The sequence below is a fragment of the Arachis ipaensis genome, chromosome B5 (genome assembly GCF_059453495.1).
Source record: "Arachis ipaensis isolate K30076 ecotype BB chromosome B5, ASM5945349v1, whole genome shotgun sequence".
In the NCBI taxonomy this organism is placed as follows: domain Eukaryota; kingdom Viridiplantae; phylum Streptophyta; class Magnoliopsida; order Fabales; family Fabaceae; genus Arachis; species Arachis ipaensis.
The window spans coordinates 63,680,057-63,701,594 of NC_142440.1; the positions used below are offsets into that span (position 1 = coordinate 63,680,057).

Here is a 21,538-nt window from a genome sequence, read left to right on the forward strand (position 1 = left end):
AGAATGGTTCCAAACTGGGCGTTTAACGCCTATTCTGCTACCCTTACTAGCGTTTAAACGCCAGTAAGTTTCTCCTCCAGGGTGTTCTATTTTTAATACTATTTTTCCTTCTGTTTTTGCTTTTTCAATTATTTTTGTGACTTCACATGATCATCAACCTAAGAAAACATGAAATAACAAAAGAAAATATAAATTTAACATAGAACAGTAAAGATTGGGTTGCCTTCCAACAAGCGCTTCTTTAATGTCAATAGCTTGACAGTGGGCTCTCATGGAGCCTCACAGATGTTCAGAGCAATGTCGGAACCTCCCAACACCAAACTTAGAGTTTGAATGTGGGGGTTCAACACAAAACTTAAGGTTTGGTTGTGGCCTCCCAACACCAAACTTAGAGTTTGACTGTGGCGGCTCTGTTTGACTCCGTATTGAGAGAAGCTCTTCATGCTTCCTCTCCATAGTTACAGAGGGATATCCTTGAGCTTTAAACACAAGGGAGTTTTATTCACTTGAATGATCAATTCTCCTCTGTCAACATCAATCACAGCTTTTACTGTGGCTAGGAAGGGTCTGCCAAGGATGATGAATTCATCCATACACTTCCCAGTCTCTAGGATTATGAAATCAGTAGGGATGTAATGGTCTTCAACCTTTACCAAGACATCCTCTACAAGTCCATAAGCCTGTTTCTTTGAATTGTCTGCCATCTCTAGTAAGATTCTAGCAGCTTGTACCTCAATAATCCCTAGCTTCTCCATTACAGAGAGAGGCATAATGTTTATACTTGACCCTAGGTCACACAGAGCCTTCTCAAAGGGCATGGTGCCTATGATACAAGGGATTAAGAATTTTCCAGGGTCTTGTCTCTTCAGAGGTAATTTCTTCCTAGTCAAGTCATCCAGTTCTTTGATGAGAAATGGAGGTTCATCCTCCCAAGTCTCATTACCAAACAACTTGGCATTTAGCTTCATGATTGCTCCAAGGTACTTAGCAACTTGCTCTTCAGTAACATCTTCATCCTCTTCAGAGGAAGAATACTCATCAGAGCTCATGAATGGTAGAAGTAAATTCAATGGAATCTCTATGGCCTTTGTGTGAGCCTCAGATTCCCATGGTTCCTCATCAAGGAACTCCATGGAGGCCAGTGGACATCCATTGAGGTCTTCCTCAGTGGAGATCACTGCCTCTTCCTCCTCTCCAAGTTCGGCCATGTGAGACGTGTTTATGGCCTTGCACTCTCTCTTTGGATTCTCTTCTGTATTGCTTGGGAGAGTACTAGGAAGGAGTTCAGTAATTTTCTTACTCAGCTGACCCACTTGTGCCTCCAAATTTCTAATAGAGGACCTTGTTTCAGTCATGAAACTTTGAGTGGTTTTGATTAGATCAGAGATAATGGTTGCTAAGTCAGAGTGGCTTTGCTTATAATTCTCTATCTGTTACTGAGAAGATGATGGAAAAGGCTTGCTATTGCTAAACCTGTTTCTTCCACCATTATTGTTATTGAAACCTTGTTGAGGTCTCTGTTGATCCTTCCATGAGAGATTTGAATGATTTTTCCATGAAGAATTGTAGGTGTTCCATAGGGTTCTCCCATGTAATTCACCTCTTCTATTTCTGGGTTCTCAGGATCATAAGCTTCTTCTTCAGAGGAAGCTTCCTTAGTACTGCCTGTTGCTGCTGCTTGCATTCCAGACAGACTCTGAGAAATCATATTGACTTGTTGGGTCAATATTTTATTCTGAGCTAATATGGCATTCAGAGTATCAATATCAAGAACTCCCTTCTTCTGAGTTGTCCCATTATTCACAGGATTCCTTTCAAAAGTGTACATGAATTGGTTATTTGCAACCATTTCAATGAGTTCCTGAGCTTCTGCAGGCGTCTTCTTCAGATGAAGAGATCCTCCAGCAGAGTTATCCAATGACATCTTGGATAGTTCAGACAGACCATCATAGAATATACCTATGATGCTCCATTCTGAAAGCATGTTAGAAGGGCACCTTCTGATCAATTGCTTGTATCTTTCCCAAGCTTCATAGAGGGATTCACCTTCCTTCTGTCTGAAGGTTTGGACTTCCACTCTAAGCTTACTCAGTTTTTGAGGTGGAAAGAACTTTGTCAAGAAGGCATTGACTAGCTTTTCCCAAGAGTTCAGGCTTTCTTTAGGTTGTGAGTCCAACCATGTCCTAGCTCTGTCTCTTACAGCAAAGGGAAAAAGCATAAGCTTGTAGGCCTCAGGATCAATCCCATTGGTCTTGACAGTGTCATAGATTTGCAAGAATTCAGCTAAAAACTGATGAGGATCTTCCAATGGAAGTCCATGAAACTTGCAATTCTGTTGCATTAGAGAAACTAATTGAGGCTTAAGCTCAAAGTTGTTTGCTCCAATGGCAGGGATTGAGATGCTTCTCCCATAGAAGTCGGGAGTAGGTGCAGTAAAGTCACCAAGCACCTTCCTTGCATTGTTGGCATTATTGTTTTCGGCTGCCATGGCTTCTTCTTCCTTGAAAAGCTCTGTTAGGCCCTCTAGAGAGAATTGTGCTTTAGCTTCTCTTAGCTTTCTCTTCAAGGTCCTTTCAGGTTCAGGATCAGCTTGAACAAGTATGCCTTTGTCCTTTCTCATGCTCATATGAAAAGAGAGGAAAAGAAAATATGGAATCCTCTATGTCTCAGTATAGAGATTCCTTGAGGTGTCAGAGGAAAAGAAGAATAGAAGGAGGAGGTAGAGAAGAGAGAATTCGAACTTATCAAGGGAGATAGAGTTCGAATTGCACCTTGAGGAGGAGTGTTAGTCCCTTAAATAGAAGGATGTGAGAAGAGCGGAAGAATTTTCGAAAATTAATTAAAAAGATTTTGAAATAATAAAAAGAAATTTGAAAATTTGATTGAGATTTTCGAAAATTAAGATTAGAAAAGAAATTAAGTGATTTTTGAAAAAGATTTTGAAATTAGAAATCAAAAAGATATGATTGAGAGTTAATTTTGAAAAAGATGTGATTGAAAAGATATGATTGAGAAGATATGATTGAAAATCAATTTTAAAAGGAAAGTTTTTAAAATTAAAGTTGATTACTTGACTAACAAGAAATTAAAAGATATGATTCTTAAAATTTAAAATTTGATCCTTTCTTAATAGGCAAGTAACAACTTAAAAATTTTGAAGTAAATTATTAATAGTAGCAAGGATTTTTGAAAATAATAAAAAATGGAAAGAAATTGATTTTGAAGAGATATGATTGAAAATATATGATTTGAAAAAGATTTGATTTTGAAAAATTATGAAAATTTGAAAAAGATTTGAATTAAAAACAAAATCTTCCCTCTAGTGTCATCCTGGCGTTAAACGCCCAGAATGGTATCCATTCTGGCATTTAACGCCCAAAGTGCTACCTTTTTGGGCGTTACCTGGCTGGGCGTTTAAACGCCAGTTTTCCTTCTTCAGTTGGCGTTTTGAACGCCCAGCTTTTTCTGTTTGATTCCTCTGCTGAATGTTCTGAATCTTTAATTCTCTGTATTATTGACTTAAAAAGACATAGTTTTGAAATTTTTTTTGAAATTTTCAATGATGAGAAACAATCAAAATACAACTAATCTTAGGAAACTCAAATCAAACAAACAATGCATGCAGGACACCAAACTTAAAAATTTTCATATAAGGGACACTAACAAATTGAGAATGCATATGAGAAACAACAAAACACACAAAACAAGAGAATTTAAAGATCAGAGCAATGAAATCATCAAGAACAACTTGAAGATTAATGAAGAACATAATGCATATAATTTTCGAAAATTATAGGTATGCAATTTACACCAAACTTAAAATTAGATACTAGACTTAAACAAGAAACATAAAATATTTTTTATTTTTATAATTTTATAAATTTTTTTGTGATTTTTCGAAAATTGAGTGGAGAAGAAAATAAAGGGGTTCAAAATTTTTAATAAGAGTTCCAGGAATCATTGCAATGCTAGTCTAAGACTCCGGTCCAGGAATTAGACATGGTTTACTAGCTAGCCAAGCTTTCAATGAAAGCTCCGGTCTAAAACACTAGACATGGCCAATGGCCAGCCAAGCTTTAGCAGATCATTGCTAACAACAGCAGAATTGATAGAAATCAACAAGCTCTTGTGATGATAAGTTGAAACCTTGGTCCAATAAGATTAGACATGGCTTCACAGCCAGCCAGACTTCAACAAATCATCATGAAACTCTAGAATTTATTCTTAAAAACTCTGAAGAACAAAATAGAAAATTTTTGTATTTTTTAAAAAAAAATTTCGAAAATAAAAAATAAAAAGTAAAATTACCTAATCTAAGCAACAAGATGAACCATCAGTTGTCCAAACTCGAACAATCCCCGGCAACGGCGCCAAAAACTTGGTGCACGAAATTGTGATCATCAATAATGGCGCCAAAGACTTGGAGCTCTCAAACGTGAATCACACTTTGTCACAATTCCGCACAACTAACCAGCAAGTGCACTGGGTCGTCCAAGTAATACCTTACGTGAGTAAGGGTCGATCCCACGGAGACTGTCGGCTTGAAGCAAGCTATGGTCATCTTGTAAATCTCAGTCAGGTGGATTCAAATGGTTATGGAGGATTGATAATTAAAAGATAAATAAAACATAAAATAAAGATAGAGATACTTATGTAATTCTTTGGTTGGAATTTCAGATAAGCGTATGAAGATGCTTTGTTCCTCCTGAACCTCTGCTTTCCTATTGCCTTCTTCCAATCATTCATACTCCTTTCCATGGCAAGCTTTATGTTGGGCATCACCGTTGTCAATGGCTACTTCCTGTCCTCTCAGTGAAAACGTTCCAAATGCGCTGTCACTGCACGGCTAATCATCTGTCGGTTCTCGATCATGTTGGGATAGGATCCATTGATCCTTTTGCGTCTGTCACACGCCCAACACTCGCGAGTTTGAAGCTCGTCACAGTCATCCCTTCCTAGATCCTACTCAAAATACCACAGACAAGGTTTAGACATTCCGGATCTCAGGAATGGCCGCCAATAATTCTAGCCTATACCACGAAGGTTCCAATCTTAGATTAGAAACCCCAGAGATACACATTCAAGCTTGTTTGCATGTAGAACGGAAGTGGTTGTCAGTCACGTGGTCATAGGTGAGAATGGTGATGAGTGTCACATAATCATCACATTCATCATGTTCTTGGGTGCGAATGAATATCTTGGAGAAGAAATAGACTTGAGTTGAATAGAAAAATAATAGTACTTGTATTAATTCATGAAGAACAGTAGAGCTCCACACCTTAATATATGGTGTGTAGAAACTCCACCATTAAAAATACAAAAGTGATAATCGAGGTCATTGGCTTCGGCCCCAGAGAGGGAACCAGAAGAACCAAGATGAAAATACAATAGTAAAATGTCCTATTTATAGAGAACTAGTAGCCTAGGGTTTATAGAAATAAGTAATTAATGCAGAAATCTTCTTCCGGGCCCACTTGGTGTGTGCTTGGGCTGAGCATTGAAGCTTTCATGTGTAGAGACTTTTCTTGGAGTTAAACGCCAGCTTTTGTGCCAGTTTGGGCGTTTAACTCCAGCTTTTGTGCCAGTTCTGGAGTTAAACGCCAGAATTCTTGAGCTGACTTGGAACGCTAGTTTGGGCCATCAAATCTCGGGCAAAGTATAGACTATTATATATTGCTGGAAAGCCCAGAATGTCTACGTTCAAACGCAATTGGGAGCGCGCCAATTGGGCTTCTGTAGCTCCAGAAAATCCACTTTGAGTGCAGGAAGGTCAGAATCCAACAGCATCTGCAGTTCTTTTTCAACCTTTGAATCAGATTTTTGCTCAGGTCCCTCAATTTCAGCCAGAAAATACCTGAAACATAGAAAAACACACAAACTCATAGTAAAGTCCAGAAAAGTGAATTTTATTTAAAAACTAACAAAAATATAATAAAAACTAACTAAAATATACTAAAAACATACTAAAAACAATGCCAAAAAGCGTATAAATTATCCGCTCATCACACTGTTCAAGCATTCATTCAGAAAACAAAAAGTATTGCCACCACATCAAAATAATTAAACTATTTTCAAGATAAAATTCGAAATTCATGTACTTCTTTTTCTTTTTCAGAAAATATTTTTCATTTAAGAAAGGTGAAAGATTCATGGAACATTCATTGCTTTAAGACATAGACACTAAACACTAATGATCATGTAATAAAGACAAAAACATAGACAAAATAGAAAGCATAGAAACCAAAAACAGAAAAACAAATAACAAGGAGATTAAGGAACGGGTCCACCTTAGTGATGGTGGCTTCTTCTTCCTCTTGAAGAACCAATGGAGTTCTTGAGCTCCTCTATGTCTCTTCCTTGCCTTTGTTGCTCCTCTCTCATGGCCTTTTGGTCCTCTCTGATTTCATGGAGGATAATGGAGTGCTCTCGTTGAGGTCTATGAGTGGGCTCTCTTGTTTGCTCCATCCTCTTTCTAGTGACGGGCTTTTGAGATGAATCTCTCCATCTCCCATGACTCGGAGTTGGAAGCAACTGCCTTTCCTTTCCTATTCCTAGAGGTTTCTCCGGCTTTAGGTGCCATTAATGGTTATGAAAAAACAAAAAGCAGAGCTTTTTCTACACCAAACTTAAAAGGTTTTCTCGTCCTCGAGCAAAATAAGATAGAAAGGAGTAGAAGAAGAATGATGCAATTAATTTTGAAAACTTATTAATGTATACAAGAGAAATTAAAAAGAGTTGAAAAGAATTTGAAAAGATATGTAAGTTTTGAAAACGTTTTGGAAGGAATTGAAAAGAAATAAAAAAAAAGAATTAAAAAGGATTGGAAAGATTATTAATATTTGAAAATAGAAATTGAAAGATGAACGTTTAAAATATGTTTGATGCAAAAAATTATGAATTAAAACATGAAAAATTGAAAAAAAATTGGATTTGGAAACAAAATTACCTCCCTTGTGTCATCCTGGCGTTAAACGCCCAGAATGCTATCCATTCTGGTGTTTAACGCCCACTTGACTGGCTCTTTGGGCGTTTAACGCCTAGCCCGATACCCTAGCTGGCATTAAACACCAGGAATCCTTCTTTACTGTGCGTTTTCCTGAACGCCCAGAATGCTGCCCATTCTAGCGTTTAACACCCAGAATGCTGCGTGCATGGGCGTTTAACGCCCATTCTGCTCCTGTCCTCCAGGGTGTGCTATTTTTGATGCTGTTTTTGATTTTGCTTTAATTCTGCAGCTGTTTTTATGATTCCACATGATCATCATCCTAAAGAAAACATAACATGGCAATGGAAAACAAATGTCTATATAAAAAAATAATTAAATAACATTGGGTTGCCTCCCAATAAGCGCTTCTTTAATGTCAATAGCTTGAGAGTGAGCTCTTAGAGAGCTTCACAGAGACTCAGAGCTTAATGGTGGCCTCCCAACACCAAACTTAGAAGTTGAGTGTGGGGGCTCTGTTTGACTCTGTATTGAGAGAAGCTTTTCATGCTTCCTCTCCATGGTTACAGAAGAAGATCCTTGAGCCTTAAACACAAGGTAGTCCTCATTCAATTGAAAGACTAACTCTCCTCTGTCCACATCAATCACAAATCTTGTTGTGGCTAGGAAGGGCCTTCCAAGGATGATGCATTCATCCTCATCCTTCCCAGTATCTAGGATTATAAAGTCAGCAGGGCTGTAGAGGCCTTAAACCTTCACTAAGACATCCTCTACAAGTCCATAAGCCTGTTTTATTGATTTTCCTGCCATCTATAGTGAGATTCTTACAGCTTGTATCTCAAAGATCCCCAGTTTCTCCATTACAAAGAGTGGCATGAGGTTTATACCTGACCCCAGGTCACACAGAGCCTTCTAAAAGGTCATGGTGCCTATGGTACAATGCATTAAGAATTTTCTAGGATTCGGTTTCTTTTGAGGTAATTCCTGCTAAACCAAGGAATTCAGTTCATTGATGAGCAATGGAGGTTCATCCTCCTAATTCTCATTACCAAATAACTTGGCATTCAACTTCATGATTGCTCTATGATACCGAGCAACTTACTCTTCAACAATATCTTCATCCTCTTTAGAGGAAGAATCTTCATCAGAACTCATGAACTGCAGCATTAAGTTCCATGGAATCTCTATGGTCTCTATATGAGCCTCAGATTCCTTTGGTTCCTCAATATGGAACTCCTTATTGGTCAGTGGACGTCCAGAAAGGTCTTTCTCACTGGAAATCACTGCCTTTTTACTCTCTCCAAGTTCGGCCACTTTGGATATAGTTATGGCCTTGCACTCCTTTTTGAGATTCTCTTCTGTATTGCTTGGGAGAGTACTAGGAGGAGTTTCAGTAACTCTTTTACTCAGCTGACCCACTTGTACCTCCTGATTTCTAATGGAGGACCTTGTTTCAGTCATGAAACTGTGAGTGATCTTAGTTAGATCAGAGACTATGGTTCAGAGAGGCTCTACCTAGAATTCTCTATCTGTTGCTTAGAAGATGATGGAAAAGGTTTGCTATTGCCAAACCTATTTCTCCCACTATTATTATTTTTGAAGCCTTGTTGAGGCTTTTGTTGATCCTTCCACGAGAAATTTGGATGATTTCTCCATGAAGGATTATAGGTGTTTCCATAGAATTCTCCCATGTAATTCACCTCTTCCATAGAAGTTGGAAGTTGGTGCAGTAAAGTCACCAAGAATCTTTCTTGCATCTCTAGCATTGTTGTTGGGTTCGGCTGCCATGTCTGCTTCTTTTTTGAAAATTTCTGTAAGGTCCTCTATAGAGTGTTGTGCTTTAGCTTCTCTTAGCTTCCTCTTCAGAGTCCTTTCAGGTTCAGGATCAGCTTCAACAAGGATGTCTTTATCCCTGTTCCTGCTCATATGAAAAAGAAGAGAACAGAAAAGAAGAGGAATCATCTATGTCACAGTATTGAGATTCTTTTATGTGAGTAGAAGAATAGAAGAATAGAAGAATGAGGTAGAGAGAGAATAAGAAGAATTTGAACACAGAGAGAGGGAGAGGGTTCGAATTATGAGTAGAATAGAAGTGTTAGTAAATAAATAAATAAATAGAAAGAGATGAGAGATGGAGTATTCGAATATTAATTTAAAAGAAAAAAAATATTTTTGTTTTTATTTTAATTATTGGTTAGTATTCGAATTTATTAAAAAAATAGAAGAAAATTAAAATTTAAAATAATTAGTTAATTAAAAAGATTTTTGAAAAAGTTGTTAGTTGTTTTCGAAAATTAGAGAGATAAAAGTAGTTAGGTGGTTTTGAAAAAGATAAGAAATAGTAAATTTTTAAAATTAAAACAAACAAGTCAAGTAGTTAATTGACAACGATTTAAAAATAAACTTTGAAAAGATAAGAAGTTAGAAAAAGATTTTGAAATTAAAATTTTTAAAAAGATATGATTGAAATTTATTTTGAAAAAGATTTGAAAAGGAAATTAAAAAGATTTGATTTTTAAAATTAAAGTTGATAACTTGACTAACAAGATACTAAAAGATATGATTCTAGAATTTAAAGATTGAACCTTTCTTAACAAGAAAGTCACAAACTTGAATTTTTGAATCAAAACATTAAATGTTAGCAATAATTTCGAAAATATGAAATAAAATTAAGAAAAAGATTTTGAAATTTATTTAAAGATTTTCGAAAACATTAAAAAAAATGAAAAAGATTTTGAAAATTTATTTTGAAGAATTTTCGAAAAACATGAAAGAAAAATTAAAAAGATTTGATTTTGAAAAAGATTTGAAAAGATAGAATTTTTAAATTGAAATTTTGACTTGACTAATAAGAAACAACTAAATTTTAAAAATTTTTTACTAAGTCAACCCAAAATTTCAAAATTTATGAGTAAAATAAGGAAAATATATTATTTTTGATTTTTTGAATTAATGAAGAAAGAGAAAAACAACAAAATGACACAAGACATATAAATTTAAGATCAAAACAAGAAAAATATGCAAAAACACTTTGAATGTCAAGATGAACACCAAGAATACTTTGAAGATCATGATGAACATCAAGAACATATTTTTGAAAATTTTTAAGAAAAGAAATACATGCAAGACACCAAACTTAGACATTTTTAATGTTTAGACACTATGAATTCGAAAATGCATATGAAAAACAAGAAAAGAAACAAAACAAGAAAAATTAGAGATCAAACAAAGAAAATCATCAAGAACAACTTGAAGATCAAGAAGAACAAAATGCATATATTTTTGAAAATTTAAGAAAAATTAAAACATGCAATTGACACCAAACTTAAAATTTGACACTAGACTCAAACAAGAAACACAAAATTTTTTTGGTTTTTTTTATTTTATTAAATTTTTTTGTATTTTTTTTTTCGAAAATAAAAATAAAAAGCTTAAACATAAAATAAAATTACGCAATCTAAGCAACAAGATGAACCGTCAGTTGTCCAAACTCAAACAATCCCCGGCAACGGTGCCAAAAACTTGGTGCACGAAATTGTGATTCACACTATTCACAACTCCACACAACTAACCAGTAAGTGCACTGGGATGTCCAAGTAATACCTTACGTGAGTAAGGGTCGATCCCACGGAGATTGTCGGCTTGAAGCAAGCTATGGTCATCCTATAAATCTTAGTCAGGCGGATTCAAATGGTTATGAGGTTTTGATAATTAAAAGATAAATAAAACATAAAATAAGATAAAGATACTTATGTAATTCATTGGTGGGAATTTCAGATAAGCGTTTGGAGATGCTTTGTTGCTTCTGAACCTCTACTTTCCTATTGTCTTCTTCCAATCATGCGTGCTCCCTTCCATGGCAAGCTGTATGATCCTTTCGGATGAAAAATACCAGGTACGATCTCTGCACGGCTAATCAACTATCAGATTTCTCGTCTCGGATGAAAAATACCAGGTATAGCTACCGCACGGCTAATCATCTGTCGGTTCTTACTAGCGTCGTAATAGGATCTCTCTATCCTTTTGCACACTGTCACCGCGCCCAACATTCGCAAGTTTGAAGCTCGTCACAGTCATCCCTTCCCAGATCTTACTCGGAATACCACATACAAGGTTTAGACTTTCCGGATCTCAAGAATGCTATCAATTGGTTCTAGCCTATACCACGAAGGTTCTAATCTTACGGATTAGGATGCTTTATTGTCAGGAGAGGCGATGCAAATCATGGATTAGAGACCCAAGAGATTATACTCCGGCTGTCATCCAATGACTACGTTGAACATCATGTAGACTGCTTGTGGTTGTCAGGCACGCGGATCTTGGCTAAGCGAGTAACGAAGATAGTGGGTGATTGTCACGGGTCACCCCTTCATTCTGACTTAACTGAATTAAGTACAAGAGTATATCTTGGAGAAGAAGTAGGCGTGAATTGAAAGAAAAACAATAGTACTTGCATTAATTCATGAAGAACAGCAGAGCTCCACACCTTAATCTATGGGGTGCAGAAACTTCACCGTAGAAAATACATAAGTGAAATAGGTCTAGGCATGGCCGAATGGCCAGCCTCCCAAAGACATTCCAAGTATGATAGTATGCAAATAGAATAGTAAAAAGTACTATTTATACTTAACTAATAACTTAGGTTTATAAAAAATGAGTAACTAAGTGCAGATAGTGTAGAAATCCACTTCTGGGGGCCCACTTGGTGTGTGCTTGGGCTGAACATTGAGATTTAGACGTGCATAGGCCATTCTTGGAGTTAAATGCCAGCTTGGGTGCCAGTTTGGGCGTTTAACTCCAGTTCTGGAGCCAGTTCTGGCGTTTTACTCCAGAAAAGGGTCTCTAGTGGGCGTTTGAACGCCAGTTTGGGCCATCAAATCTCAGGAAAAGTATGAACTATTATATATTTCTGGAAAGCCCAAGATTTCTACTTTCCAACGCAATTGAGAGCGCACCAATTGGGCTTCTGTAGCTCCAGAAAATCTACTTCGAGTGCAGGAGGTTCAGAATCTAACAACATCTGTAGTCCTTTTTCAGCCTCTGAATCAGATTTTTGCTCAGGTCCCTCAATTTCGGTCAGAAAATACCTGAAATCACAGAAAAATACACAAACTCATAGTAAAGTCGAGAAATATGATTTTTGCATAAAAACTAATAAAAATATAATAAAAAGTAACTAATGGTAAAATATAAATTATCCGCTCATGATCTTCCTCAAGCCATGTTTCATTTCTTTCTTTGTTCCCTTAATGGCTTCGGCCCAATGGGAAAATAACTAAGCAATAAATATGATTAATGGTAATGATAGTGAATGGAACTAATGGTAATAATAAAGATTATTGGTAATTTTGTGGCTAGGTGTCAAGTTCTGGAGCTACTGAGTCAGCAGTTCAAGTTATAAATATCTCTAAACGAATAATTATGAAAATTGAATATATTAAAACACAAGTAATATATATAACGCTGGGACTAATTGAACTCAGGCTGATTGAGAAAGCTCTGCTCTCTGACGGGTATTCCCGGGATGAGCTGAATGAACTGAACAAACGTTTCCGGCGGGGCTGGCTCGGCTGGATAGTCTAGTTTGTTTTCAAGCTTACCACACATGCACACTTACTTGAGCAGTGCGGAAGACTGATATGGGTCCGGAAAACCCAAGAGCCCGCCACTAGAACCCAACCGGAGTAATAGGAATCTCTTTTAGCCAAGAAGGAGAAAAGGCTATGGTTCACTCGTGATCGAAGAAGAACAGGTTGCTCCGGGCAGGTGTCAGACTCTATACATCGTGTTACCACTTAGCACTGAGCTTAATAGGAGCAAGAGACTTGGTGGCACCAACCATTTTTCTAAGGGCCTCCATTCATCTGACCGGAGGTGTGGATAACGAGGCCACCTTCACAACCCTCTCCCAACTTGCTTCCAAAGGTCCTCTCCTTTCAAAACTCGTGGTTCTGGAATTCACCACTACAAAAATCACATCCGATTTTAGCGGCAACCAAAGCTACTCAAGCAAACCACCCTACCTTACTACAACATAAGGACAGAAGGGAGAGGGTTGTGAAGGCCATATATATATATATATATATATATATATATATATATATATATATATATATATATATATATATGGTTTAATATATATGAGCTATTAATTTAAATGACATTAGTAACTTAAGGATGAAAGATATTTGATGAAATATTAGCAACTCTAAGTTCATCAGGAAATACCAATAATTACTTATATAGGCAAATATCGGGTTTGATAATAATAATAATTTATTATCTAGACTCTATTATAATTATAGCGTGTCAGGGATTCCACATTCCATATTTCACACGGTGAATGTATCATCACCTTAGAGGATGTTGCAATGATTTTTGGACTCACAACATATGGTCTATCAGTGTTTGAAAAAATAGACAGCAGCACTGCCAGCCTAAAAAATGAATGTATGTTATGGTTTGACACTGTACCTACGATAGGTGATCATAAAGAAAGCAATATCAAGCCTACATGACTTTTCACCCTAAAGTGATGCATGTCATTGGATACCACTTTCATCTAACAGATGTATGTGATGCTTCACATATTGTTGCTATTTGGGATAAATTTATTTTGTGACAAAGAATTATTGGATACAAAAAGTGGAGCATCTCTAATGCTAGGGAATTATTGGATGATATTCCTATGGACGGGGTAGGATTATTTTATATTAACCAGGTTTATATTACTATGCACTATTTTTAAATTATATTTGTACATTTTTGTTTTGTTATGTTTGCGTAGCTTATGTGGAACCTAGACAGTCATGATCATTTTAGGCCCATTGTAATTTCACATGAATCCTACAGCGTCACACAACATGGAGTGCAACCATGCCACTCATATCTTTTAAGTGTATTGAGTGGCATGCATCTGATAGGGTAAAGAGATAATTTAGTCTATAGTAGGAAGTCATGGACAATTTACTCGTCTTAAAGGTTCTCACAACATGGTCTTAACTAGACCAAAGAATAAAGATTAGAGAGCTAAGTATTCTATATATATTATGATGTGGACAAATTGTGATATGTACATAAATGCAATGATACAGTGATACATATGGTGTTGACCTACTGGTTGACTGGTCATGTTCCACAGCTACAGTCATAGCCACATCCACAGCATAATTGCAACCACTGGCATAGTCCATCCTGGACCTATATCCATAATTATAGTCCTTCTTGGATCCATACCTACAGTCGTAGCCTTTCTTGCACCTATACCAACTGCCACATCCCTTTCCAAAATCATACTCACAATCAGAACCCTTCTAGCACCCATAACCATAATCACACCCATGCACACACAAGCATATACTAAGCTAGGTCAATCATTCTTTACATAGTTATTCCTTGACTCACACTCACTATACATACTACAGTACCAACCATATTACCAACCTTCTAAGTCACAATAGAGGGACAAACTGAGCAATCCTCAAATTGCCAGTTGTATCAGTGGGTGCCTACACATCGCAGTAGGTGAATGATTTGTTTTTCACCCTAGACCATCATACGTAAATGCAACAAGTGATGCATCTGCATTTTTCGTATTTTTCTTCCTCAATTTGAATTGATTTTCTAAGGTTAAAAGAAACATTACTTTGATTAGTTGAATTACATTGATTACAGAAAACTTTAGAGGGAAAGCAGCAAGAAATAGAGAAGAAAAGAGGATAAAAATCATCAAGAAGAATGCCTTTGTACCATACAGAATACTCTCTATGATAAACAGAAATCTCTCTAGAAACATAAAGCAATGGAAGTGCAACGTGGGGTTCACCACGTATCACATTAGGAATAAAAAGGACCCGTGCGTACGCATGTAGCATTCGTACGCACAATAAGTGGACATTTGGCCTATCGTATGTATGCATGGTGGATGCGTACGCAAGACCCTTAGATCACGTGGGACGTAGATCTCACCACATACAACGTGAAAGGAAACAATTGAACAAGTTTAAGCCACGTACAACATGGGCTCCTTCACGTGGTGTGTGGGCTTCACAAAGAGCAAATCAACTCAAGGTTGGACTTCACATGGCACGCAGCACTCTTCACGTGGGACGTAGAATCAAGTTCACCTTCCAGAGCTTCAAACAAAGCCATCCCATATCCAATTCTTCAACATTTGTGGGTTAATCAAAAAGCCCAACAACGATGGAATTATTTGAGGATTGCAAGCAGATAAGGAAGATATCTTAGCAGAGAAAAAAACCAGTTATGAAGATGATTTGATTTTATTTTGAATTTAGATTCTGCTTGATTTTTGAATTCTATGTTTGTTTAGGGTTAATATATAGGGGAAGAGGGCACTAACCTCTCTTCTCCTTCGGCAGTTTTGGTTTTATAAGGATTTCTCTGAAGAACATGAGCAACTAATTCTCCCTGGTTAAGGTTAAGAGCTCTGTTAATTCTATGGATTAATACATTAGCTTTGCTACCTTTGATTTATGCACAGATTTCTTCTCAAGAAAAGGTTTTCATTCTTCATCTTAAGGTGTTTGAATCTATTGGGAAACAATTATTCTCTTACTTGAATTCCCTTAACTTCTTGGAAAAGTTGATTAATTGAATTAAGCTTGAAAACCGATTCTCATAACTCTTAAGTTTTGAAATTAGACTTGATCAGTGACATAAAATCAATTAGGGGAGATTCTTATGAATTGTGTGGCTTTATAAATCAGTGAACGTTCTTCAACTCTTTTCTTAAGTAATTGACTAAGAAATTAGTGATTAATTAGGTTAAAGAGAAATTGAATCGCCAAGGGATTGGGGTTTAATTTCTAATGATTTTCCATAGGAGTGTCTTTGTGTGATCAAGGTGGAAAGCAAAAAGTATTGATTCGGAAGATTTAACATATCTAAAACCTTAATTCTTTTAATCATATTACCTTTCAACATTCACTGTTTGCTTTTGTTTAATTGTTGTTTATGTTTAAAGCTCTGAAACCCTAATTTGATTGTATAACTAGATTAATCGGTTGACTATTGCTTGCTTAATCCATTAATCCTCGTAGGATCGACACTCACTCACTGTGAGTTTATTACTTGGTACGACCCGGTGTACTTGCCAGTGTTTTGTGGTTTGTAAAATCTGCATCAACAAGCCTAACAACAATGACTTGAAGCTACGAAGCACATGCTATAAACTAGTCAATAACCACCTCAAGTTGTTTCAGGCCTGTTGTCTATGGATAGAGATAACCACATCGTAGCACTTCTAAGCACTCTAGGAAAATAGTGTTTTTTGATTCAAGACAAAGTGATTTTATCCGAAGTGATCATGGTAGAGGGATTGGTTAACATGATGTTGTTGGTTCCCCTTAATTTTAAGCGTCAATAACTCAAGGGAATGATAATCATGAGAGCAATGATGATGACATTGCCCCCACTGCAAGTAATCTATTTATGTCAATTTACTGTTTTAGATACTTGTTTATATTGGATAGGGATGGAAAACGGGGAAGCCTGCCCCGCCCCACCCGCCAAAAGTCCGCCATCTGGCATGTTTGCAGGCCAAGCCCACCATTTTTTTATAAATAATTTAATGTTAAACAATATATATAATTTCACAACTATTTAAATAAATTAATAATTTCTAAAGACATAAAAAAATTTTAATTTCTAAACTCACAAACATTAAAGTCTTTACAATTATAAATATGTAATAAACATAATCATAAACTAAGTTTTCTGAAACAAAATAATAAAACTAACATTGTCCAAAACAAAACAAACATTGTCCAAAACATATAATTCAACATCTTCAAGTTTATAATCAATCAAACATAAAACATAATTCAAAATATAACTTAGAACATCTTCAATTATCATCTTCATCCTCTTGTTGATCAATAACATCATAGAAATTTTTTAAAAAAATAGCCCTGACCATAAAAATGCCTAGCCCGCCGAAAAAGTCTGCCCCGTCACGCCAAAGCCCACAGATTAGGATAGGCGGCTTAGGCAGGCTTTTTATGTTTGACGGTTTCAAATTTCCAACTCAACCCATCTTTTTTGGCGAGTTAGGCAGGAGAGCCCAGCGAGTTCAGCTTATTTGCCACTCCTAATAGTGGATTTATTATTGTTGTTATTGGTGTTGCTGAACTAGTTCAAATTTATAATAGTTGTAGCTACTTGTTCATAGTAGATTTATTCTTGTCGTTGTTGTTATTGTTGTCATATAGGTAGTTTAGATAGTACAATTAGTAAGGAGGATGTAGAGGGTGCGGAGGGTTCTCAGAATCCAGATGTCCATGCTAAGGAGTATTGATGAGCGGATATTTTATACACTTTTTGGTAGTATTTTCTTAGTGTTTTTAGTATATTTTGTTAAGTTTTATTATGTGTTAGTAGATTTTAGTGCAAAAATCACTTTTTGGATGCTACTTTGAGTTTTTGTGGTTTTCCTATGATTTAGGTGATTTTTTTGTGAATTTGGCAAATTTTGGCAAAGTCTGATTCAGAGGCGAAGAAAGGATAACAGATGTTGTCAGATCCTGACCTCCGTGCAATTCAATGAGCATATCTGGTGCTATAGAGGTCTAATTGATGCTCTCTCAATGGCGTTGAAAAGCTAACTTCTAGATCTTTCGAGCAATATATAATCGTCTATACTTCTCTTTGGAAAGGACTGTCCAAAATGGGCGTTGAACGCCCAACTTACTCCCTTTCTGGCGTTCAACGCCCAAACAGGACCAACCTCCCAAGTTGAACGCCCAAACTGGCGTTCAACGCCAGCCAAGGAGCAGAAAACGCCCAGAACTTGATTTGAGTGCTAGGCATCAGCTCAAACACTCATCAAGTGGGCCCCAAAGTGGATTTTAGCTCTTCTTAGCTTATTTTATTTCTCTTTTTGTAATTTTTAATTAAAAATAATATCTTTTAGGTTTAGTCTTAGAGTTTTTATTATAAATAAAGGACTTCCTTCCTCATGAGGATTATGCCTCCCAGGAGGGGAGAAGCACAGACATATTACCTTGCACTTTCTTTGTAAAGCATGAGCAACTAAACCTCCTAGGTTAAGGTTAGGAGCTCTGCTGATTCCTATGGATTAATGATATTACTGTTTTATTTCAATATACATTTAATTATATTCTATGATGCATTTTCGTCCTTCATCCTTATGAATCTAGGGTGAAACAGAAGTATGGCCCCTTATTCTACAAGACCTCATGTGAGTCCTGACCTGGATAGTATTGAGCTACAATTTGAGAGTGCATCACAGGTTCCAAGAGAGTATCTAGGCTAATTGGGATACGTGACATATAATCCCATTAGTCATGGGTAAATGAGGTCTCTGTGGCGCTAAGGCTAGAACCATAAAGCATCATTCTCCGATCCGGAAGATCCAACCTTGTATGTGGCATTTTGAGTACGATCAACAAAAGGAGAGTAGATTGCACAGGCTTTATCTTCGGCTATAGTGAAGCACTACGAGCTAACTTGATGAGAGGACATGAGTTACTCAAATACGGTGTCAAGCTATGGTTTAGGGGAGATTAACTTGATGAGAGGACATGAGTTAATCACTTACAGCTTTGCCATTGAACGAATCATTCATTATTGAAGTAAACAGTAAGAAAAGTTAATCAAGAAAGATAAAGCATCTCTGAAGCCTTAACTGGTTTCTCATCATTATTTCTTTGTTATTTCTTTATTGCTTTCTTTATTTATTTTATGCGCATTCAATAACAACCATATTTTCTATTAGCCTGACTAAGATCTGCAGGACAACAACAGCTTGCTCAATTCAGCAATCCTTGTGGGATTCGACCCTCACTCACCTGAGATATTACTTGGACGACCCGGTGCACTTGCCGGTTCAGTTGTGCGACTCAAAAATTCGCGCACCAAGTTTTTGGTGCCGTTGCCGGGGATTGTTCAAGATTGACAAGCTACCGGTTTAGGTACTTTTATTAGCTTTTGACCATTTATTTCCTTTTGATTTTCTTATTTCGAGTCCTACTTATTTCTCTATTTTTTCAAAAAATTTCATTATTAATTTTCTCTTATTTGTAATTTTTAAGTTTGGTGTTCCTTGGTAGTCTTGGTCAATTATTTTTCTTTATATTAATTTTCGAAAATTTCATATTTGCTTTCTTGAATTTTTTATTTCCATCTTGTTTTACCTCTTATTTCTTTCTCTGTGTGTTCGAACTTTTTGGTTGCTTTCCCTTGTTTGATTTCAAAACTTTTAAGTTTGGTGTCTTTTAGTGTTTCTCTCTCTATTTTTTTCGAAATTTATGTTGTTTGATATCAAAATCTTTAAGTTTAGTGTCTGTTTAGTATTTTTCTTTTCTTTTTAATTTCAAAAAATTATATATATATATATATATATTCGAAAATCTTTAAGATTTAATTTCAAATTTTAAGTTTGGTGTTATCTTTTTCTATCTTTTTGAACTTCAAAAATTTTTTTAAAACCCTTTTTCTTTAAATATTCGAAAATCTTGTAATCTTTTTCTTTCTTGATTCAAAAATTTTAAGTTTGGTGTCTTAATTAGTAATCTTGTTTTTCTTGTTTAACTTTTATATCTTTAAAATCTTTATCTTATCTTTTTTATTTGATTTTTAAAATTTTGTTATCTTATCTTTCTTATTAAATTCAAATTTTAAAAATTTAGTATTTGGTTAGTTTTTGTAAAACCCGGTTAATTAACGGCTAATTAACCCATAAATGAGAATTTATTCTATAAAGTAAAAAATGTGATTTTTATGGCTAAACATGATAGAGGAGATTGAGATGAGAATTTCGGTACCAATTTTGTAGAAATCGGACCAAGATTGGATCGAACGGGCCAAACTGGGCCAACCGGACCCATAGTGGGCCCTTGGCCCAACCTAACTAAACCAAAACCCTAATTTTCAGTACTCTCTCTCCTCACAACACCCTAATTCACGCTAAAAATGGTGGTAGAGGGGGGAAGAACAATCTCTCAAGTTCTCTCCCTTGGTTGATCTTCAAACAACCATAACTTTTGATCTAGAGTTCCGATTGCCGCACCGTTTGTAGCTACGCATTCACCGTAGAGAGCTCTACAAAACCCATACAATCAATCTTGAGGTAAGCTACATTTTCTCCTTCGAATCTCAGCCCCTATTTTCGAGTTTCATGGGCAAAAATATTGAGGTTTTGAGCTCCTTTGTGTTATAGGATCATATTAGCTTGAGGGGAAGGCTTGTTCTAGCTATCTTGGTCCTTGGATAAGGTAAGATATCCCAAACCCTAGTGAAAATGTTGAATTTGTGGTTGTGGGTATTGAGCTATTGTATTTTGGTGTGATATTGTGGCTTAGGTAGTCTGTTTGTGAATATTGGAGCTTGATTGAGATTTTTGGAAAGCTTGAGAAATAGCTTGGTGTGTAAAAATCTGTTCAGGAAGGTGTTGAGACCTTTAAAGCTTGTGGATAAGTGATTTGGAAGTGCTCCGGTTGAGCTTAGAAAATCGGCTAAGGTATTGTCTCGGTTTCTCGTATCTAAAATGTAATGTGGTAGGAAATACTTAGGCTAGAGGCCTTAAGATAGACATTGAATTGTTGATGTTGTTGAATGGTTGAGATAAATGATGTGGTCATATATGTGATTATGAATATTGATGCCTTGATGGTGTGATATATGAGAAAAATGCATGTTATGATATATGCTTGATGAATGATTGAGGTTGAATTGTGGATGGAACCATGTGAAAGTGAGCATGGTAGTGATTATGTGTAATGTTGGTTAATTGGTAATGATGTGATTGGAAATTGTGATGAGGAAGGGTATATGCCATGTTAATGTATTTAATATTAGGCTAATTGTTTGAGATGGAATGAAATGGTGAGAGATTGGCTTGTAATGTGTCAAATATGCTAATGTATGAGTTGAAGAGGCTTGAGTTGATTTTTGACATACTTTCCTTGATTTTGAAAAGGGTTGGAATTGGGATGTTTTGAAAATGGCACTTTGTGATTTTGAATGAAAATGTGATTTTTGGGCATACTTTGATGGGACGTAACTTGAACTCCGGATCTCCGTTTTGTGCAAAATCTGTTTAAAACTGAAATTGGATCCAGGGTGGTTATACCGTTCGAAGAACGGGTTAAAAATGATTTAAAATGGAGGAGTTATATCCCTTAGAAGATTGGGGGTTTAATGTGTGAATTCTGTAGCTTTTAACTTAGAAAAATTTTTGGTAGAATAACCCCCCACACGTAGGTGTGCTTGACGCGTATGCGTCGTTTTTCAGAAAAATGCCATCCACGCGTGCGCGTGGCTCACTCGTACGTGTCGATGTGCTAAAATGGTTGCCCAACCAAAATTCCTGAGAGTTACGTGAGCATTGTTCCAGTTTTGTGCGTGGGTGACGATCGGATTTCTACCAGTAAAGAAATTCACAAATATAATCGCGTTGTAAGTATAGTTTCTAAACCAACAGAGAATCCTTTCGTACAAAAATTTTGTTTGTCACTTAAGCAAACCCAATAAAATTTATAACTGAAGTATTTAAACCTCAGGTCGTCTCTCAAGGAATTATAGGGAGGTGTATTTATTATTGGTTATGGAAAG

At 36.2% G+C, this 21,538-nt stretch overlaps 1 non-coding gene and 1 pseudogene across 1 annotated transcript; one reads left to right on the forward strand and one right to left on the reverse strand.

Moving 5' to 3' along the window:
• Positions 1 to 21,538, reverse strand: part of LOC148564433 (uncharacterized) — a 60,666-nt pseudogene that overhangs the window by 11,794 nt on the left and 27,334 nt on the right.
• Positions 1,979 to 2,086, forward strand: LOC148564434 (small nucleolar RNA R71). Its single transcript, XR_015884044.1, has one exon. It is a non-coding gene; the product is annotated as a small nucleolar RNA R71 (small nucleolar RNA).